Source organism: Taudactylus pleione, unplaced genomic scaffold, assembly GCF_031769625.1.
Source record: "Taudactylus pleione unplaced genomic scaffold, aTauple2 ptg000986l, whole genome shotgun sequence".
In the NCBI taxonomy this organism is placed as follows: Eukaryota; Metazoa; Chordata; class Amphibia; order Anura; family Myobatrachidae; genus Taudactylus; species Taudactylus pleione.
In genome coordinates, this window is record NW_028285387.1 from 46126 (window position 1) to 66536 (window position 20411).

The following is a 20411-nucleotide window of genomic DNA, read 5'->3' on the forward strand; positions in this document are numbered from 1 at the left end:
GGCCTGATTCAGAGCCGGGCGCTCTGACCAGAGCGCTCGCTCTGAATCAGGGCCCTCCTACCTAAAAATGGAGCGGCCTCTTGGACGCTCGCATAGCTGTGGGTTACCACCCACAGCTTATGCGAGCGTCCATGATGATGGTCGCGATGGTCAAGACCATCGGGCTTGCGACGAGACCCTGCGGTAGGGTCTCGTGACTGCAAGCCCTGGAGCCAAGCTGTCGCTTCGGGTCTTGCACCAAAGGGGTCGTGCTGTCGATGGTGAGTGACAGCACGCCCCCTTTGGTGGGCGTGGCTGCCAGACGGAGGCGTTCCCATGGGAAAGCCTACCGTCTGAGTCCGGCCCCACTGACATCACTAGTGATGTCAGTGGGAGTGATTTTGGCTCTGATAAAGCCAAAATCACTCAATGGCTTGCGGTCACCGAGACCCTACCGCAGGGTCTCGTCGCAAGCCCGATGGTCGCGATGGTCTTGACCATTGCGACCATCATCATGGATGCTCGCTATAGATGTGGGTGGTAACCCACAGCTATGCGAGCGTCCATGAGGCCGCTCCAAGTTGAGGGAGGACGGCCCTGGTTCAGAGCGAGCGCTCTGGTCAGAGCGTTCGGCTCTGAATCAGGCCCTCTGTCCCACAATTAATGGTATGACAGCTCAACAAATAGGTTAGTCTGTATCCAATATTGTGGGGTGAAACAAATAGAATCAAAGTTGCTATTCTTCATGTAAGTTAGCGGTTATGAACGCCACAATTTCAGTAAGCCATCTATTCGTTGTGATCCAGTCTGCAGTGTGAAAAAGAGTCCTCATCCAGCTGAGATAAACAAACAGGTGATGCCTGAGTAGATGGTAGGTGAGATGATGCTTAAATAAGTGGTGAGTAATATATAGTATTAAAAAGTTTCCCGTTTATATATCAAGTACTGTACCCCACATTCTCACTGGGGAACAGTGTAGAGATAATCAAGGTGACTGCACGCTCACCACTCCAGCAAACAACGTGTATGAAGTCAGTTTTCACAACCTCTCCAGGTGAGCGACAGCATGTGTGGGGTTTAAATCTCCCAATGTGGCAGGTAGTACTTGTTCTCACCTTGTCCCCCAATGTTATTGGCAGCATGTCGGGGGATACCGTCTCCCGGTGTACTCCGAACCACCAGCGCTCACCTTATCCTCAATGTGCTAGGACGGAGTATGGAGGGTCTGGTCTCCCATGTGTAGCGGGCTCTGTTTCCTCACACTGCTGTAAAGGCCAAGACCCCTCTCTGCCCCCAATCAGTGCACAGCTCCTCCGCCCCTTCTCTGCAAGTACCCAATACCTCCTAGAGTGAGCAGGGTCTCTTCTTTCTTGATGCAGCTAAAGCTGCTGCTGAAGTAGATGCCGCCTGGTCCAATGCTGGGCGCTGCTCTGGGCGACTAATATGGAGGCAGAGCGGACACGTGAGCTGTCACTCACATCTCTGCTCCGCAAAGCCGCAACGACCCATGGGAGGAGCGGCCGCAGCTGGGCATGCCATCCCGCGGCCATCTCGTCTCCTCCTGTAGCGTAGCCAGATTGAGCTTCTGTCTAGCAGCTCATTCTGACCAGACACACGTGACATGGTCACCTGAACATGGCGCTGCCCGATCGGTGCTGATCTCTGATCGCGGCAACAGTGGGGGAGGGGCAGCGACAGGCACGCGGTGAGGGCAGCATCATTCCAGTCGCCCCTAGGCATTTGCTTATAATGCCTATGCCTAGGAACGGCTCTGTGCAGCCACGCAGTCACGTGAGTGACGTACCGCAATGAGGTGGCTGCGCTGATCCGGCGGCGATGTCTCCGTCCTCTGAAAGCTTCCACCCTGCTCAAGGAGCGTCGGCTCTGCTGCACAGCCGATGGCAGATATATCTGTCCATCGTGATGTGTGTACGGATGATCAGCTGTCCGTCCATACACACACAGCGGAGGTCTTGGGGAGTGGCCAGCGGTGGGACCCTCGGCCAGAGACACATGGTCAGGGTGTATGAACGACCGTCATCTGTAGATATATCTGTTCAGTGTGTACCCAGCTTTAGGCTACTATGTAGTAACTCGCATTATCATCGGCCGCAGATCAGTCGATTATCAGACTTCTAAATTACCCTATGGTCGTGCAGAATGGCCAACGGGACTGAGATGCCGGAGCCATTTCTACTGCATACAGGATTGCAGTCTCAGGCAGAGACAGACACCGAAAACCCCCCCATTGCCGCCCATACAGTCTCTGCCTGTCGACAACTGTGACCAGCAACGGTAATGAGACTTGATGCATGCGCATGTCACCAATAAAATCACCCAACTTAGTAAACATTAGCATTGTGTCTATCTCTGAATCAGCAATATACCTAGCACATACAGCGCACTGACTGACACACCTGACTGTGTAAAGACCTGAAGCTGAATGGACGCCAGACTTTGTAAAGACCGGGCTCATAGACGGACATGAATGACAACATGGAAGGTGAAACTTCCTTGCTCCTTTAAAGCGCAGACATAAAGGGCCTGATTCACAGCTGGAGGCTGCTGCTCTAGCATCTGTTGCCGGATTCGTCGCCTGGAATATAAATGCAAATGCTGGTATCGACCCATCCGCTGGTGCGGTAGCCTGCGTCAGAATGTGCAAGGAGTGATACGCCCACTTTCAGCGTCTCTGCGCGCTGTAATACCACCAATGATTCTTTAGATGCACCATCGAGACTTACACCAGCCCTATGGCAGGTGCAGTTTCTCCGTGTTTCTCCTATGGCTGCGGCTGTGCGTCTGTGTATGCAGCCGCTTGCATTGACACGCCCACGACACTCCCATAAAGCAGACAATTTTAGTGTCTAGCCACCTCCCCATCACCGCCCAGGAGCGCCCATCACTTTTCCGCCCCCATTTCTGGTACGGTCTGCCCCATCGCGACAGCACCTTTGTGCGTACAGTCTGTGTAAAGCATGCGCCGTAGGAGATTTCTGAAAGCTTTGTGTATGCGCAATTGCAAAAAAGTAAAAAAATTTAAAAAAATCGCTCAACTGAACATCAGCATTACGTCCGTCTAAGAATCAGGCCCATTGTGGAGAGAGCGTGCGGCTCGGAACGGGCCCAGTGTGCAGATGGCGTGCGGCTTAGAAACAAGCCTACAGTTGCACAATAACGAAATCGGGAATAAGCTGCTGCATTAGAACAGCAGCTACAGGCGTAAGTATTACTTGAGAAACTGTATGGGAGGGAGAGTAGATGGCGCTATATCTTAAGCTGTCACTGTGTAGTTTATTTTTGTTGTAGTAGTATATTCTCTCACATCTTCTTGTCTATCCACTGTATTAGAAAGTGGAAACCATTAGTGACATGCGGTGAGGTCAATAGCTGGTGAGGCACACATGGAGATGGGTCTGAGTGCTGAGAGCCTGTCTCCCCTCTCTACACTAAGCTTCAGTGTTCATTGATTCTCCTACCTAGCTGCATCACTGTGTCTTCTCTTGCTGCTGAGTTCCAATCTCTAAACACTGCAGTACACTTCCTGGTCACATGACCCATCCAAAGTGCTCAAGACATGCCCCCCATTCTCAGAGGCATGGCTCTAATAGCTTTCTTTCTATGCAGCTTACTGCACGTTGTGTGGCCCCGCCCCCAGCTCTGCAAGCAGTGCCTGACTATACAGAGGCGAGGCTGAGCTGTTCCTGCCTCATCTCTCGTCTCCCTGCAGTCCCAGGGAGCTCCACAAAGCTGGTGAGTGTTAACTATAAAAATGCTTACAATGAACAAATAAGATGTTTATAAGTTATAAATATCTTTTGTATTATTCTAATAATTTTTATATCAAATCTCAGGAGTATGACAGGGGAGCAGCCTTTCCTGACTGAACGTCCCTGGAAACTATCAATGGTTAAACCATTGATGGTTCTTGGTTATGCATGTACAAAAGAATGGTGACTATAGCTTCGCCTGCACAATACTTAAAAGATAGGGGATTGTGGCCCTCATTCAGAGGCGCTCGCAAAATGCGAGTGGTTGCTTTGAATGTGGGCGGCCGCTTGTGTTTTGAGGTGCGGCCTCTTGGTCGCTAGCTAAGCTGTGGGTTACCACCCACAGCTTTAGCGACCGACCAGGTTGGTGGTCGTGATGGTCAAGACCATCGCGACCATCGGGGCTTGTGACGAGACCCTAAGGTTGGGTCTCGGCAACCGCAAGCCCCAGGGAGCTTCCTGCTCTGATCGAGCAGGAAGCTCCCAACTGACATCACTGCTCCCCACCTACTAAATGGGGCGAGCTGTCGATCAACATCAACAGCCACCCCATTGGTAGCGAGCTCCAGAGCTCCGGGGCTTGCGCACGCGTAGTGCGGCCGCTGCGCATGCACAGGGCCTAAACATCGACCTGCTTGCGAGCGTTCAGCACTTGCGAGCGGGTCTGAAAAAGGTCCTGTGTCTATAGAACTACAACATCGATAGTTAAAATATTTGCCAACGGAAAGAAATCAACCTTGGTTTAGAACCATTAATGGTCAATGGCCGTCTCTGGGTCATAGTAAAAGATTATGCAAGCTTTTCCCTGCGAGTTGGGGTTGGAATAAAGATGCATATTCTGTGACAGTAACAGCAAAAAAAAAATATAAGACAGCATATTTGCATATTGAAAGCTATGTCAGAGATTGCAATGGGAGTTCATAAATATATGAAATTTTTTTGTGTAGCTTTGAAAAATACAATTAATTTGAGGCTGCAGAGACGATGTACTGTAAGTGTGGTAAATGACAGGAGTTTCCTGGAACCCATCAAAGTATTTATTACGTCTGATAACGATCCTTAGAATTATAATATTAGCCTAGCAATGCTCACGCCGTCAGATTGCGCTTGTTTAGATCTTGAGGATACGTGACCTTCTGTAACAACAAATTCTTCCTGAGCAGAGGGATCCAGTCTTCCTCACTGAAAAGTGTCCTCGATTATTGCAACTCTTCCCTTCGTGGCTGTTTCTGTATTATTGTTTTAGCTGAGATTTTCTCAGAACTGACGAAATTATTACTGCTGGTGGGAAAACATTTAATTATCCTATAACCCAATTCTGACACACTGCATTTAAAAGTTTCCACTCCTCTCTACTACAGAGAGATTGCACTCTGCAATAAACGGAGTGCAATCTAAAGAGGGAAATGTTACCAGTGGAGAACCTCAGGGATCTGTACTTGGACCAGTGCTTTTTAATATCTTTATTTGTGACATTGCAAATGGTATTGAAGGTAAACTATGCAGATGACACAAAGGTATGCAACAGGGTAGACACACCAGGAGGGGTAAAACAAATGATTGATGAATGGTCAAGAACGTGGTAAACTAGAGGAATGGTCAAGAACGTGGCAACTACAGTTTAATGCCAAAAAATGTAAGATCATGCATTTGGGTCTCAAAAATCCAAAGGCTAAATATAGTATTAATGGCACTATACTGGAAAGTACTGAAGAGGAAAGGGATCTAGGAGTCACTATTTCAGGTGACTTAAAGGCAAGCAAACATTGTAACAAAGCAATGAGGAAGGCAAGTCAGATGCTTGGTTACAAAGGGAGAGGAATCAGTAGCAGAAAGAAAGAAGTGATAATATCACTGTATAGGTCATTGGTACGTCCTATCTCCAATACGGTGTTCAGTTCTGGAGGCCACATCTCCAGAAGGATATTAATACATTAGAGACTGTACAAAGAAGGGCAACTAAAATGGTGCAAGGTCTACACCACAAAACGTACCAGGAAAGACTAAAAGATCTTAATATGTATAGTTTGGAGCAGAGAAGGGAAAGGGAGGACATGATAGAAACGTTCAAATATATAAAGGGTTTTAACAAGGTAAAGGAAGGAGACATTCTTCATAGAAAGAGAAGTATTAGAACAAGAGGACAAGTTCTGAAACTGGAGGGTGGTAGGCTCAGGGGAAATTTGAGGAACAATTACTTCACAGAAAGGGTAGTGGACAAGTGGAATAGCTTCCCATCAGATGTGGTAGAGGGACAGTAGAGCAATTTAAACATGCATGGGATAGACATAAGGACATCCTTGAGAAGTAGTAAGGATCAATAAGGGTTGAGGTAATAATATGTTTAAAAATGGGGAAGACAAGATGGGCCAAGTGGTTCTTATCTGCCATCAAATTCTATGTTTCTATTGTTTTTTTTTGTTTGTTTCAATCTTATTACCATCAGATCTATTGTGGGAGTTCTCCATTTGTAGAGCTATAGTGGGTTACATAATATAAACTGGATCACTGTAATGTGGCATAATCTGAACTGGGGGCACTATAATGTGGCATCATCTGAACTGGGGGCACTGTAATGTGGCATAATCTGAACTGGGGGCACTGTAATGTGGCATAATCTGAACTGGGGGCACTATAATGTGGCATAATCTGAATTGGGGGCATTGTAATGTAGCATAATAAGAACTGAAGGGCACTGTAATGTTCCATAATATGAAAAGGGGCACTGTAATGTTCCATAATATGAAAAGGGGCACTGTAGTGTGGCAATCTGAACTGCAGGCATTGAAATGTGGCATAATGTGAACCTGAGGCACTGTAATTTGACATAATATGTTTTGCACTTCAATGTGGCAAAACATGTAATGTGGACATTGTGTGGCTTAATAAGAAATGGTGGCACTATGTAGCATGTGGGGTGGGATGCAAGATGCATCACATTCCGTATGCGAGGCATCCCGCTGCTATTCGCATGCATGCCGGCATTCATTAGACTGGAATGCATAAGAGAATGTGCTAAGGACCCCTTGCTCTGTAAGAATGGTTAGTTGAGAATGAGGGACTTTCGGGTCTACAACCCAGAAGCACCTCTGGTGCCTTTCTGTTCACATGCCCCTGGGTGTGCTGGGAGGTATCACATTGGATTCCTCTCCCAGCACTCTCCCGATAGTAGGCCATAGGCTTCTATAGGGTAACGCCATCTGAAGATGGATTCCTAGGCTTGGTGCATATGAGAAATACAGTCAAACCCGCATTTCTCCCTTTGCTGCATCTCGCCCAATATGTGTTAGCAGCTCTATAATCTGGCATATTGTGAACTGGGGCACTTTTATGTGGCATAATATGAACTTGGGGCAATAATGTGAACTAGAGTACTACTATGGGGCATAAAATAAACTACGGCTCTACTATGGGGTATACCATGAACATAAGCACTACTGTGAGGTATAAAATTAACAAGAGCCATAGTTTTGCCCCATTTTGGGACTTATCAGATAGACCCCTGGGTCACAACTCTCTAGTGTCTTCTGAAAGGTCAAAAGTCACTATGCTTTATCAAGATTTCAGTCATGCAAGTATTCTTCACAGCTTTGTTTAGTGTCAGGATGCAGCCTGGGATCGGCTGCTACCCACCTCCACGCTGGAGTCCTTGGGCTTGGGTGTTCAGTCACTGGGAGTGGAGGTGAGTGGTGTCTGAGTATTCTCCCCGAGGTCTGATAGGCCTTCCATGCGTGTGTCCTGGTTTCCGGGGTGCTGGGCATGGGTGCAGCCATGTTGGTCCATATCACCTGACTAGTCTCTCCCAATGGTAGTCCTGTGGTCACTCAGCTGATCCTCTGATCCAATGACCAGCTACTCAGGGGTATTTAAGTCTGACTCCAGGAACAGGAAACTGCTGTTCAGCTTCGCTGTTCCAGTGACTGACACTCAATAGTGTTTCTCTGTGTTATTTCCTTCAGACTGTTGCTTCAGCTTACTCGCAGTTCTCCAGTGTTACTTGTATAAGCTTCCATGCTAATTCCCAGAATGTTACTTTAGCTCTCTCTCAGAACTCCAGTGTCACAATTCCTGTGTTGTCTTTTAGTGTGCTGCATTGCTCTCTTGCAGCCTCCCTGTGTTACTGTGGTGTCAGCTTTCATGCTAATTACTAGATAACTCTCAGTTGGATCTCTAGCAATTCCCAGTACATTCTCCTGTGTTCTTCAAGCAAGCCTGCGACTAGGATCTCTAACATTCTCTAGTGCACTCCTGTGGTCAAGTATTCAGTTCATATACTGTGTTCACGTATTCAGTTCATGTCCTGTGTTCAAGTATTCAGTTCAACTCCGGTGTTCAGGTATTCAGTTCACATGCTGATCTCCTGTGTTCAAGTATACAGTTCATACACTGTCTCCTGTGTTCAAGTATTCAGTTCATTTCCTGTGTTCAAGTATTCATTTCATCTCCTGTGTTCAAGTATTAATTTCATCTCCTGTGTTCAAGTATTCAGTTCATCTCCTGTGTTCAAGTATTCAGCTCACACGCTGATCTCCTGTGTTCAAGTATACAACTCATATGCTGGTCTCCTGTGTTCAAGTATTCAGTTGAACTCCTGTGTTCAGTTTTCAGTTCATTCCCTGTGTTCAAGTATTCAGTTCGCCCACTGGTCTCCTGTGTTCAAGTATTGCTTTCATCTCCTGTGTTCAAGTATTCAGCTCACACGCTGATCTCCTATGTTCAAGTATACAATTCATATGCTGGTCTCCTGTGTTCAAGTATTCAATTTATCCCCTGTGTTCAAGTATTCAGTTTAACTCCTGTGTTCAAGTATTCAGCTCACATGCTGATCTTCTGTGTTCAAGTATTACAGTGCCATTCTCTAGTCTCCTTGTCTATCCCAGGTATCTAGCCAGGGGGACGCAACCTGCCCACTCAGTGTGACGAAACCCACAACCCAATTAGAGGGGTCACTGGTGAAGACCAACGAGTGGGTTTTACTTCGCGCCTCTGGCTAGGTCTAGCCAAAACCTAGGGTTGACCTTTATTGTCCTACACAGAGGAACTCTTTGTAGCAGATTGTGACATTTAGTAAGCCTGAAACCTATCTCTACATTGTAAGCAGGTGGCTTTCAACTTGGTAGATTTTCTAAATCTGAGTAATTTCATTCCTAGATTATTGTTCACCATTTTTTCCATTTTGATGTTGATTTACCAACAACTGGTGGGAAGAGTCATGTACAAGCCATTCGTATACTGTATGTAAGGAACCACAAATACTCCTGTTTGTCTCTGTGCACCTGTGAGGATCCTCGGAGCAAACATTGAGGCTTTGGATCGAAGATGCTGCAGTTGATTTTTGATACAGTGATTCTAAAATACTTTCTATGTTGAAGGTTTATCGTCACATAATTGTTTATCTTTCATTTATTTATTTAGGACATGTAGTTGTTTCCTTTCAATAAGTTGAGCAGAAAATGGATTCAGTAAGTCCTGATTTTCTATTCTGTGTCTATTTTATCTTTTCTTTTGAATAAACTAGTGCATAAATCCCTGCTCTGTAATAAGACATCAGGCTTAACACAAAGACACAATGAATATTCACATCTTCCTCTGACTCGCTGCGACAATTACCTAAAGACATCTACTGTATATAAGGGAAGAGTTGACATGAAATCTGATGTACTGTATTTCTGGTACCTGTTGAAGTTCAGTGGTGTAGTCCTATACTGTATGAGATGTTTGAAGCCTCTCTCTCACATGGACAGTAAAACTTCTGATAACTCGTTAATGGGTTCCCCCCAGCCTCTAGTTCCTCTGTCTCACTTTATGTTGAATCTTCATTGATCCATGCGATATAAAGAAAAAAACATGGATTGGGAGCCTGTGCATGCAACGCAGCGACTCAGATAGAAAGACGGATAAAAGTAAATTGAGTTTATTTTGGCATAAACTGCACAAAACAAACTAAACAGTAAATCCATAAGCTGAACCAATACAGCTTCAGCAGACAAGACACAGAGTAGCATACAAGGAAAACAGCTTTATGGTTGCATGAATATAAGGGGAACTGTCCTCCGAACCTCTAACTCCATCACTGAGGTTACCCCTCCCTCACATACCTGCCGATTAGATAGCAGATAATCCCGAGAGTCTCCACACTTTTAGTGCAAGTTTCGATTTTTAAAACCGATGGTGTGTCTGAGACACAGGACCACCTTGGAGTCAGCAACTGGCCCCAGGCATAGACCCCTTACTATTCCTGACTCCTCCCACTTCATAGTCTATTCTCCTACAAATATAATAATTATTAGAACAACATACAAGTATATATAATCCTCTGCATTAAAATACACACAATAGAGCAGAGCAAACATGTGCCATAGTCAGATATTTGGTTGGTTCTGTTAGGTAAAACTGGCACTTCATTGGGACAGGTCACACATAAAGAAAGGGAAGGCAATTTTCCAATTGACCAAGCACAAGTTTAGCAGTTGTAGAGGATTAGATAGTGTTCACTGTAAGATTTTTTTAGGGTAGGGGTTGCTGAACAAAGAGGATGATACATCTGTAACACCAAAGCAGAGCCATAACTACCCATTTCGTGCCTTGTGTACATAAAGAGCACTGATGACGCCATCCACAACTGAATAAGGGAGAGATTGTGCCGAAGGCGCACCTCGAAAAATAACAGGTGTGGTCACACTGGGAAGGGGCGTGACCACACAATTGTATCCCCAATTAAAATTATGCCAAACAGTAGTGCTCCTTCGTCACATTATGCTGCACAGTAGTGTATTCACATTACAACGCACATTAGAGCCCCTTATTCACATTACACCACACAGTAGTGCCCCTTCGTCACATTATGCTGCACAGTAGTGTATTCACATTACAACGCACATTAGAGCCCCTTACTCACATTACACCACACAGTAGTGCCCCTTATTCACATTATGTCACACAGTAGTGCCCCTTATTCACATTATGTCACACAGTAGAGCTCATTCACTTTATGTCACACAGAGACCATTCACGCTATGCCACACAGTACAGTAGTACTCCTTATAACACATTATACCACACAGTAGTGCCCCATATAAAAAATTATGCCATACAGTAATGCCCCTTGTAAAACAGTATTGCCACACAGTAATACCCATTAAAACACAGTAATGTTGCACAGTAATGCCACACAGTAATGTCCCTACAACACATAATGCCACACAGTTATGCCCCTTATAACACATTATTCCACACAGATCTCCCCCTGACACCATAACCCTCATGGTAGTGGATAGATCCCCTTCCAAAGATGTACCCCAATGTCATTAGTTACTGTCCAACGTTATTCATTACTAGCCACATGGACATAGAGGGGGAATATATACCATCTCCCCCTGACACACCATCTACCCCTGACATATGCTCTCTCACCGAAACACCACCTCCCTGCCCTGAAATAGCTCTCCCCTTGACACACTATCTTCCTGACACAGCACTTCCAGACACCATCTCCCTCACACAGTTCTTCCCAGGGCCCTCCTCACTTGGTTTACCTTCCCTCACGTGGCTTCCCCCCTCATGCAGCTCTTTCCAACCTACCTCTCTTGCGATCCTCATGTGGTCCTCAAAACTCTTCCACCACTCCCTGCTGACAGCTGTCACTGATATTGGCATCGGCGTGGGTCTGGTCCTCTCTCACAGTGGCAGCAGCTTCTCCTCCTCCTCTTCACGCGGCAGGAGACTGAGAGACAGACGCATGATTACATCACTGCATCGTCTCATTCCCGATTCCCTGCCAGTCAATGAGAGGAAGCTTGACGGAGGTGGGCTGAGTCACTGCCAGCGCCACCCGCCAGCCGCCAACATCTATTCTATCATTGCATAGGCACAGCAGCAGGTCTCTATCAGTCAGACAGCCACAGCACTGCATGTACAGAGTGCTGTGGCCAGGAACACTGCTCCTGCCCGGACCCCCCATTGTCAGCACTGGACGGACTGGCCCATGTGATCACCGGCGCTTCTGGCATTTGCCAGAACTGCCAGATGGCCAGTCCAGCCCTGAATGTACCCCAGGGAAGGACTTTGTAACGGCATTTGCATAAAGTTGGGAGACAACCTATAGATGCAGCCACATCTTTGTTAATGTATGAATCAGCCCCAATATGTGAGAAGTGATTCCATAGGATGACGAATGATTTTAATCCCTTTGGGGACAGTGAAAGCTGTTCCCATAGATTGATCTAAATAAATAACTTCATAGATACACATACTGGCCTATCGCTATCAACAATGATTCCAAAGATGATCGGCCATTATGTATTTTGGAAGAAAGGAGGTCTCACATGGGCTTAACTTGTATTAATGGACATTTGGCCTGAATTCAGAGATGTATGCTAACCTGATGATAAGCGCACATCTCAGATATTGTCAACTCTGCTTGTTCACAGGACCCATTGTGTGCATGTGCAGAACGGGTCCTGCGATGCCGCAGGGAGTTCCCCCAAGCCTCTGCATTATAGCCAAAAGCATTTGGTGGGTGGTGCAGATGCAGCCTGCGTTCCCAGAAAAAAGGGACATGTTGCCCCCAGTTTCTAGGAGTGCTCAGGCTCACGCAGAGGCAGCAAAGAGGTGTCTGTTTCCTAAAGCCACCTCCTGCTGCATTTGTATTTGAGATGAACGGAATTGCACAGCTGATTTTGTGCAGCTCTGCAATTCCATCCATCTCTGAATCAGGGCCCTAGTGCCCAGCTGTCACCTCTTTCATGAGGACCAGGAGGGAAGTAAACACTTGCTATATATTTGAAAAAAACATAAAATTACCGGCCTTCACATTCCTTCTCTTTTTCACTGGACATTTTAGTAATACTTCAAATTCTCAGGGAAAATTAAGAAATTATCTTTCTTAGTTTCTTCATCCGATGTCTCAGAAAAGACCTCATCTTCTGATCTATGTTCATAAGGTACAGGAGGAAGAAGAGGAGCTGAAGGAGGAAGAGGAGGAGGAAGAAGAGGGGGAAGATGAGCGAAGGAAGAAGAGGAATAGGAAGAGGAGGAGGAAGAAAAGGAGCAGGTGGAAGTGGAGGAAGAGGAGCAGAAGGAAGAACAGTAGGAGGAAAAAAGGTAGAAGAGGAAGAGGAAGAATAAGTGGAGGAGGAAGATCAGGAGAAGGAATAGGAAGAGGAGTAGGAAAAGGAAGAAGAGAAAGAGGAGCAGGAGGAAGAAGTGGAGGAAGAGAAGCAGGAGGAATAAAAGGAGAAGGAAAAAGAGAAGGAAATGGATGACAGTATCTTCCTTTGTTTCTTCATCCAACTTCTTAGAAAAGGCCTCATCTTCTGATCTATCATAATGTACAGGAGGAGATAGAAGATGAGGAGGAAGAGGAGAAGGAGAATGAAGAGGAGTAGAAAAAGGAAGAAGATGAGGAAAAAGAGAAGGAAGAAGAGAATAAGTAATAGAAAGAGGAGGAGGTAGTGGAGTAGAAAAGGAAGAATAAGAGGAGGAAGAGGAGCAGGAGGAAGAAGAGAATGAAGTAGAGGAGCAGGAGAAAGAAGAGAAAGAACTGGAGGAAGAAGAGCATGACAAAGAAAAAAAAGGAGAAAGAAGAGGAGCAGAAGAAGGAAGAGGATAAGAAATAGGAAAAGGAGGAGGAAGAGGAGCATAGGAAGTGGAGCAGGAGGAGAAAGAGGAGTAGGAAGAGAAAAAGGAGCAGGAGAAGGGAAAGTAGTAGGAAGAGGAGGAGGAAGAGGAGCAAGAGAAGGAAGAGGATGAGGAGTAGGAAGAGGAGCAAAAGAAGGAAGAGGGTGAGGAGTAGGAAAAGGAGGAGGAAGAGTAACATTAGGAAGAGAGGAAGAAGAGCAGGAGAAAGATAAGGAGCAGGTGGAGGAAGAGGATGATGAGTAGGAAGAGGAGGAATACATTTTAGGCCTCACCTTCTGATCTATGTTCATAATGTACAGATAGAGGAAGAAGAAGAGGTAGATGAAGAAGATGAGAAGGAAGAGGAGCAGGAGCAGAAAGAAGTAGGAAGAGAAGCAGGCGGGAAAAAGTGGTGGAGGAGTAAGAGGAGGAGTATGAAGAGGAAGAAGAGGAGGTGGAAGAAGAGAAGCAAGAGGATGAGGAGTAGGAGGGTGAAGACGAAGAGTAGAAAGAGGAGGAGGATAAAGAGTAGCAGAAGGAAGAAGTGCACAAGGAGGAATAGGATGAGGAGCAGGAAGAAGAGGAAGAGAAGAATGAAGAAGATGAGGAGGAATAGGAACAGGAGGAAGAGGAACAGGAGGAAGAGGAGCAGGAGGAGGAACAGGATGAGGAGTAGAAAGACAAGGAAGGGAAGGATGATGAAGAGAAGCAGAAGCAGGAAGAGGATGAGGAGGAGGAGGAAGTAGGGGAGGAAGGGGAGGAGAACAGTTATTATTTAAAAAAAAACTTCTACTATATTGCTACTTTTAAAGCAGTCATAATATTTGTCCTCTAAAAGACACATTAGAGAAGGATGTACATTCAGCACTGAGAGAGGAACCTTGGTTCTTATATACGGCGTTACCCTCTGGCATTCTCTTCCTAGAGCTGAACATCTGAGCTAATGCACATTTCCCAGAAACAACCACATGACTGCGCTGCCGGAGGACGCAGAGGGAAGTATGGATTTAATGGCAGCTTCCCACCTGCAGGCGCTGTCTGTGCGTAGGTTTGCAGTATGGTGTTGTCATCAGCTCCTGTGTCATTAGCCTTGTTGGTGAGTCTGGGTCAATGTCAATGTTATGAATAGTGCCAAGGCCTCACAGCAACAGCAAGGCTGGAATTTTCTCGTACCTGAAAGCTTGGCAACCTCATGTGCGTGTTGCCTGGGCAACTCCAGGATGCTGCTAATAATGAAGTGTCACATGCCCTGCTTTATAGACGGTGTTAGATATCCAAAGGCATTGTTCAATGGAATAAATGTGTGACTCTCTACAGCGGCTGAGCACACAGGCCAATGGGAGCTTGCTTGTAGCAATGAGATCTCAAGCAGACATTTGTGCAGTGCATCATGGGTCATTCCACCTTATCCTACAAGTGGGTATGGTACGAAAAGTTCAAAATGTCGACACCAGAATGTTAGCAGGTTCTGAATGTCGACATGGACTTTAGATCGACAACCAATATGTCAACATTCAAAAATGTCAACAAGGTTAAAATATCGACATTTATAATATCGACATTTAACCTGTCGACAACAGAATGTCGACATACAGGTTTTTTTACATTCTCTGTCTACATTCAGAACATGTCAACATTCTGACTGTTGACATTCTGATCGGATCCTCTGCAAGTATCCAGTCATTTGGGACCTGTCACACTATTTAGGGGAATGGGCCACCTGGAGGCAGTCAGAGATTTCTACTTGCGGCTAAATGATTGTAACTGGGCATCAACGGGGAATTTGCACTTAGCATAAGTTTGCCATGGCTATGTCGTGGGCATGTATAGGGAATTGCGGCCTTTGCAGAGGTAAGCATGCACAAAGAACCAATCCAATGAACTCAGACACATCTCCTGCACCCAAGAACCCCAGTGGTCCTTACTGGACCTTTTGTAGTTTGCATAGCAAAATTATCCAATGACCTGTGAGTGAGCAAGATTGTATAACAAGATCACCCAAAAATTTGATCAGTATCAACAGAGCAGGATGAAATATTCTCCTTTCTTGTGGGTGTACATCCAAATGAGGGGGCAGGTACATGACATATGGTCATGGGAAGAAGTGGGGGGGGGCAGGCATCGCATGCTCGGCCACACTCTCAGGATCATTTTTGCAAAAAGTGCAGGGGAGAGGATTCACAGGGTCACTGATTTCTCACCAGCTCTGTCCCTGCCTGCAGTATTTGATGCATCCTTGCAATGTATTCAATATCGCAATGCGATTTGGGGCAAATTTATTGCATCCCATCTGCATCTGAGATGCGGATTATGATAAATATGCCCCATGGTCACATAACATAATGACTGCGCTAACTGAAACAGTGGTTAGGTACAGAGCGGGAAATGCCAGACGGGCGTGATAGTTATTTGCTAGAACGTCATTTCCAAAAAGGGGCAAAAGGGAGAATCATATTGGGTCCACAGAGGGCTACTATTACTAGTTATCGTTAAATCGTTCAAAAAAATAGTTCAGTTTATGAGTTATAACGATAATCACAAATGCGCGCTCCCGTTTGTAGTTTGTAGTTATCGTTCATTGTCCATTTCAGACTGTCCAACAAGACGATTTTCATTAAGGGAAGGGACATTGGGCCTGATTCAGAGCCGGACGCTATTTGCGCTCGCTCGTTCAGAAAAAGGGGCCGGATATTTAAATAGAGCGCTCGCTCTTTGCGGTCTGTTGACGCCTCTATGTCTGAACGAGCGAACGAAATATGCGCTCGCTATTTTTTAAAAAACGCCCCCTGGCCGCTCGCATCATATGTCATCTCCACTATTTATTAGATTAATCGAGTACATCGAAAGGCGTCTGAACTGCTCTCAGTGCTTGTGATAGCATTTTCCTACCGCAATCATGCGAGCAGTTCAGGCTAAAAGACAACCAAGTGACGTGGTCGATGACGCTGCTTTGTTAATTATGCACACCCTTAAAACGCCCGTTTTGACCGTTAGGCACGCCTGCGTTCGGATCTCCACTCCCCGTTTTCAAGCACCTTCCCCTGTTACCACCCACAAACGCTTCATTCTGTCACTAAAATTAGCAGGCATTCGCTATTTTGCGAGCACACAATTTCCGACCGCAATGACTGGTTCGCGCATGCGTATTACAACCCATACGCATGCGCAGTTGTGCGAACATCGCTCGGAGCGAACGAGTGGCCGCTTACGAGCGGCTCTGAATCAGGCCCATTATTCGTCCATCGCACCTTTACTCATTAGCGCTGTATGTAGCTGAGAGCTGTGTATTCGCCACAGAAAGGAATTACGTGACATGTGCCTCTCTCCTGGCACTGCCTATGCCATGGCCGCCCGCTGACCCAGTCCTGTGCCCATGGAGCCACACTGCCATCAGCTGTCAGCATCCCCACAGCCCCAGCACACAGGGAATTGGTTAATATTAAGTTACACAATAAAATTCTAATAACTTGTTGCTATTTTTTCTGAATACTCCACTGTATAGGTGATAACAGTCTACGGGGTCTATTTACTACAATCCGCATTTGTAATGCATATTGTAGTGTGATATTACCGACTGAACTCGCATTGCGAATTCAGGCAATGTCACAGGGATTTACTACAAATCCCTTGCAGGGATAGAACTTGCGAGGAAGCTCTGTCCCTGCGAATCCACTCCGGAGCCTTATCACGGTATTTTCGCAAAAAATACCGTGACAAGTGCCCCACGCATGCACCAACCGGCCGCCGCTGCTACCCCCCCTGTCGCCAAGCCCTGCCCCTTCGCTAAGCCTGCAGTTATCGGGCCTCCGGTGATGTCCTCTGTCACTCCGGTCAGCTGACATCCCATACTGCACTGGGACCCTGTCAGGTGACAACTGGGCCCCAGTGCAACATGGGAGACCAGCTGACCGGAGGGAGCACATCACCGGAGCCCCGAACTCCGGTCCCTGGACTCAGGTAAGTTTGTTTTTTTTTACTTTATTTTTTTTACTTTTTTTTATAGTAATCAGCGTGTGGTCTGTTTACACCACACAGCTGATCACTGGGGCCGGCTCCGGGCTCTGCTCTGCCCGTTGGAGCCGAGCAGGAGTCCGGTAACCGGGGGAAACCCTGGATAATGCCACCTCCAGGTAGCGTTATTATCACAGGGTTTTCCCCGGTATTTTTTCACATTTTATTTTCATTTTTAGTAACTTTGGTCAGGTCACATTTCCCATTACAATTATGGGAAATGCGATCTGCTTACTAAAAATAAGTGATACTTAGGGGTTGGAGTAGAATTTTACGAATTCTACTCCAATTGCCCTTTAGTAACTTTAGGTGATACTAAAATAATGTGAAAAGGGTGTGAAAACACCCTTTTTCACATTATTTAGTAAAAATAATATTAATAAATAGAGCCCTTAGTAATCAGATGGCAGCTAATGAGACAAATCATTGATATCTTTGCTTATTTTTGCCTATCACATGCAGAGGCGTACATGCTGCAAATAAGCATTTTACTGTGGAGACAGATTTATCAAACAGCATTTTATTTCATTTATTTATTCATTTATTTATTTTAAATCCTTGGTTTTAACAAAAGGACAATCCCGTCCCACAAAATTACCTTTTACATTTTACAAGTCCCCCATCAATGAGTACAAGTCCTTGCACCAATGTAAACGCCTCTGTTCTGGCATATCCAATAGACAGGAGATGTCACAATTAAGTATTTGCAGAATTGCTAATCTCAGCCTTCACCTTGTGTAATTGCGAGTGCCGGATATTGAATGCCCTAAGATGCCCACTTCCAATGTCCGTGGACAGTGGAAATCCACAGCTGAACCCAAACCCTCCACCATCAGTGCACCAACGCGATGACCGTGATATTTACGATGCCTTAAAGCTGGTGCAGTGTCACCTTCCGAACATTCTCTAATCATGGCCTCTTTAGCTGCGGCTCTGCGTTTTCTGTCCCGCCTTTGGCACGCCTATAACACGCCTGTGAGACGGCCTTGTTTTGCGTTCACCAGGCCGCCTCCCGGGAACGTCCATGGCTGTCCGCCGCCAGCTCTATCAAAGCAACTCCGTTTGCAACTGCACTCTCTGCGTACACTCAGAAAAAAAATCGCACAACTGCGCAAAACACGGACGCCGCGTCCACCTCTGTGTGTAGCTGTAACACAGCAATGATTTATCATCACCTGAGGCGATCATAAAAGAATAAACTGCTAAATGTAACAGGTCATTTTGGGAAATAAGTACTATGAGGTTTTTGCTGTTACGACGAAACGTCAAATTTTACAAAACTGGAAATATTTTTATGTTTGCTGTTTCCGGGGAAAACGCCAAGCGATTATTGACCCATTTCAGCAAATGGAATGGTACTGCCTGAGGCAATATCGTCTTGTGAGGCGTCCCCCCGCGAGACACGGCCCTTCTAAGTGGGTGCGCATTTGTTGGACTCTGTAATCTTAGAGGACTAAAATGATTCCTGTTGGCATTATCTTGTTTCCTGAGTAACCTACGCACTTCTAGAACCTCTTCGCATTAGGTTAATGCTGCACAAACTACGGTGGATATGAAATCTTCCCCTTGGACTCCGGCAGGGGTAGAAAGCCGTTTGCAGGCATTTTCTGCCAGCCAGTAAAGGCAAAGATGTTTATGGACTAATTCCTCTCCTCGTGGTTTTATAGCAAAGCATAAAGCTCCCCAGGATGATTCCCTACAAACGAGAAAAAAGCATCTTTTATTCGCCACCGTTACTTGTCATTAGCGCGGAAGAGGCAGAGTAGCAGCATCGCTGGCTGTGCTGAATAATTTATATAACATACACGGTGACAGTTTGGAAGTCTCTGCGAGGAGTGTAGAGATCCTCCCTGGGGACGCTGCCTGCTTCTAAAGATACAGAATATATATATATATACAATGATAATAAAAATATGTTGCGAGCACAAACATCTTTTATCTTGTATTGGGGTTATGCAGAGGATGTTGTGGAGCTGCCCAGCTGCCCGGGCAACGCAGGAATGGAGAAATCCTCGATAAACATTTACATTCTCATTTATGAAACATGACGATAAGATGCATTATTTACTGGCTGATCCCGTCTTTCCAATGTAGCTATTTTAGAAAATAAAGAGCCAGAGAACCTAAAACAGTCAGTATACATAATTTAAGTGGCACATTGGATGCACTACATAGGATGCCTCGGTGTCAGGGATGGCCTTTGACCATCATTTAATCGCAGCCATCTACTGTTTGCCAACGATGGTCGATGATCAGGGAAGGGACGGGATTGATTCTTTGCCATCAATGATGGAGAACCATCGGACCTCCGCCATTGATGGCAAAATCATCAATGGCAAAGAATCAGTCCCTCCTCCAATTGGCCCACGTTGTGCTGTTCAGTCCACTCCCCTTAGTCTGATTGGCCTGCAGCATCTCACAGTAGGGATACCCATCAATGGTTCAAAACATCTGTAGTTCTCCATCGAAGGTCTCATGCCAAGGGCGGAGTGCATTAATTACGCCGTTATGCATGAGCAAAATGACAAAGAACAGTTCTCTCTGTAAGAGCTATCCTTTGCGAATGAGAGAATTCCAGGTCTATGACCCAGAAGTCCCTCTGGCGTCATTCTGCGCATGTGCAGAGAGACACATGCGCCTCGCGGGGTGCTGGGAGCGATCCGACTGGATCCCTCTCACAGCACTCTCCGAACAGAGGGTCTGATTCAGACCCGCTCGCGAGCGCTGAGCACTCGCAAGCGGGTCGATGCTGCTCCGTCGTGCGCATGTGCGAGACCCGGTTAGTGATGGGGACTCCGTCGCTCCGGGTCTCGCACCAAAGGAGGCGTGCTCTCGATGGTGAGTGACAGCACGCCCCCTTTGGTGGGCGTGCTGGGGGCGTGGCTGCCCAGATGGAGGAGTTCCCATGGGAACGCCTACCATCTGGGTCCGGCCCCACTGACATCACTAGTGATGTCAGTGGAGTGTTTTTGGCTCTGATAGAGCCAAAAGCACTCCGGGCTTGCGGACAAGGAGACCCTAGCGCAAGGGTCT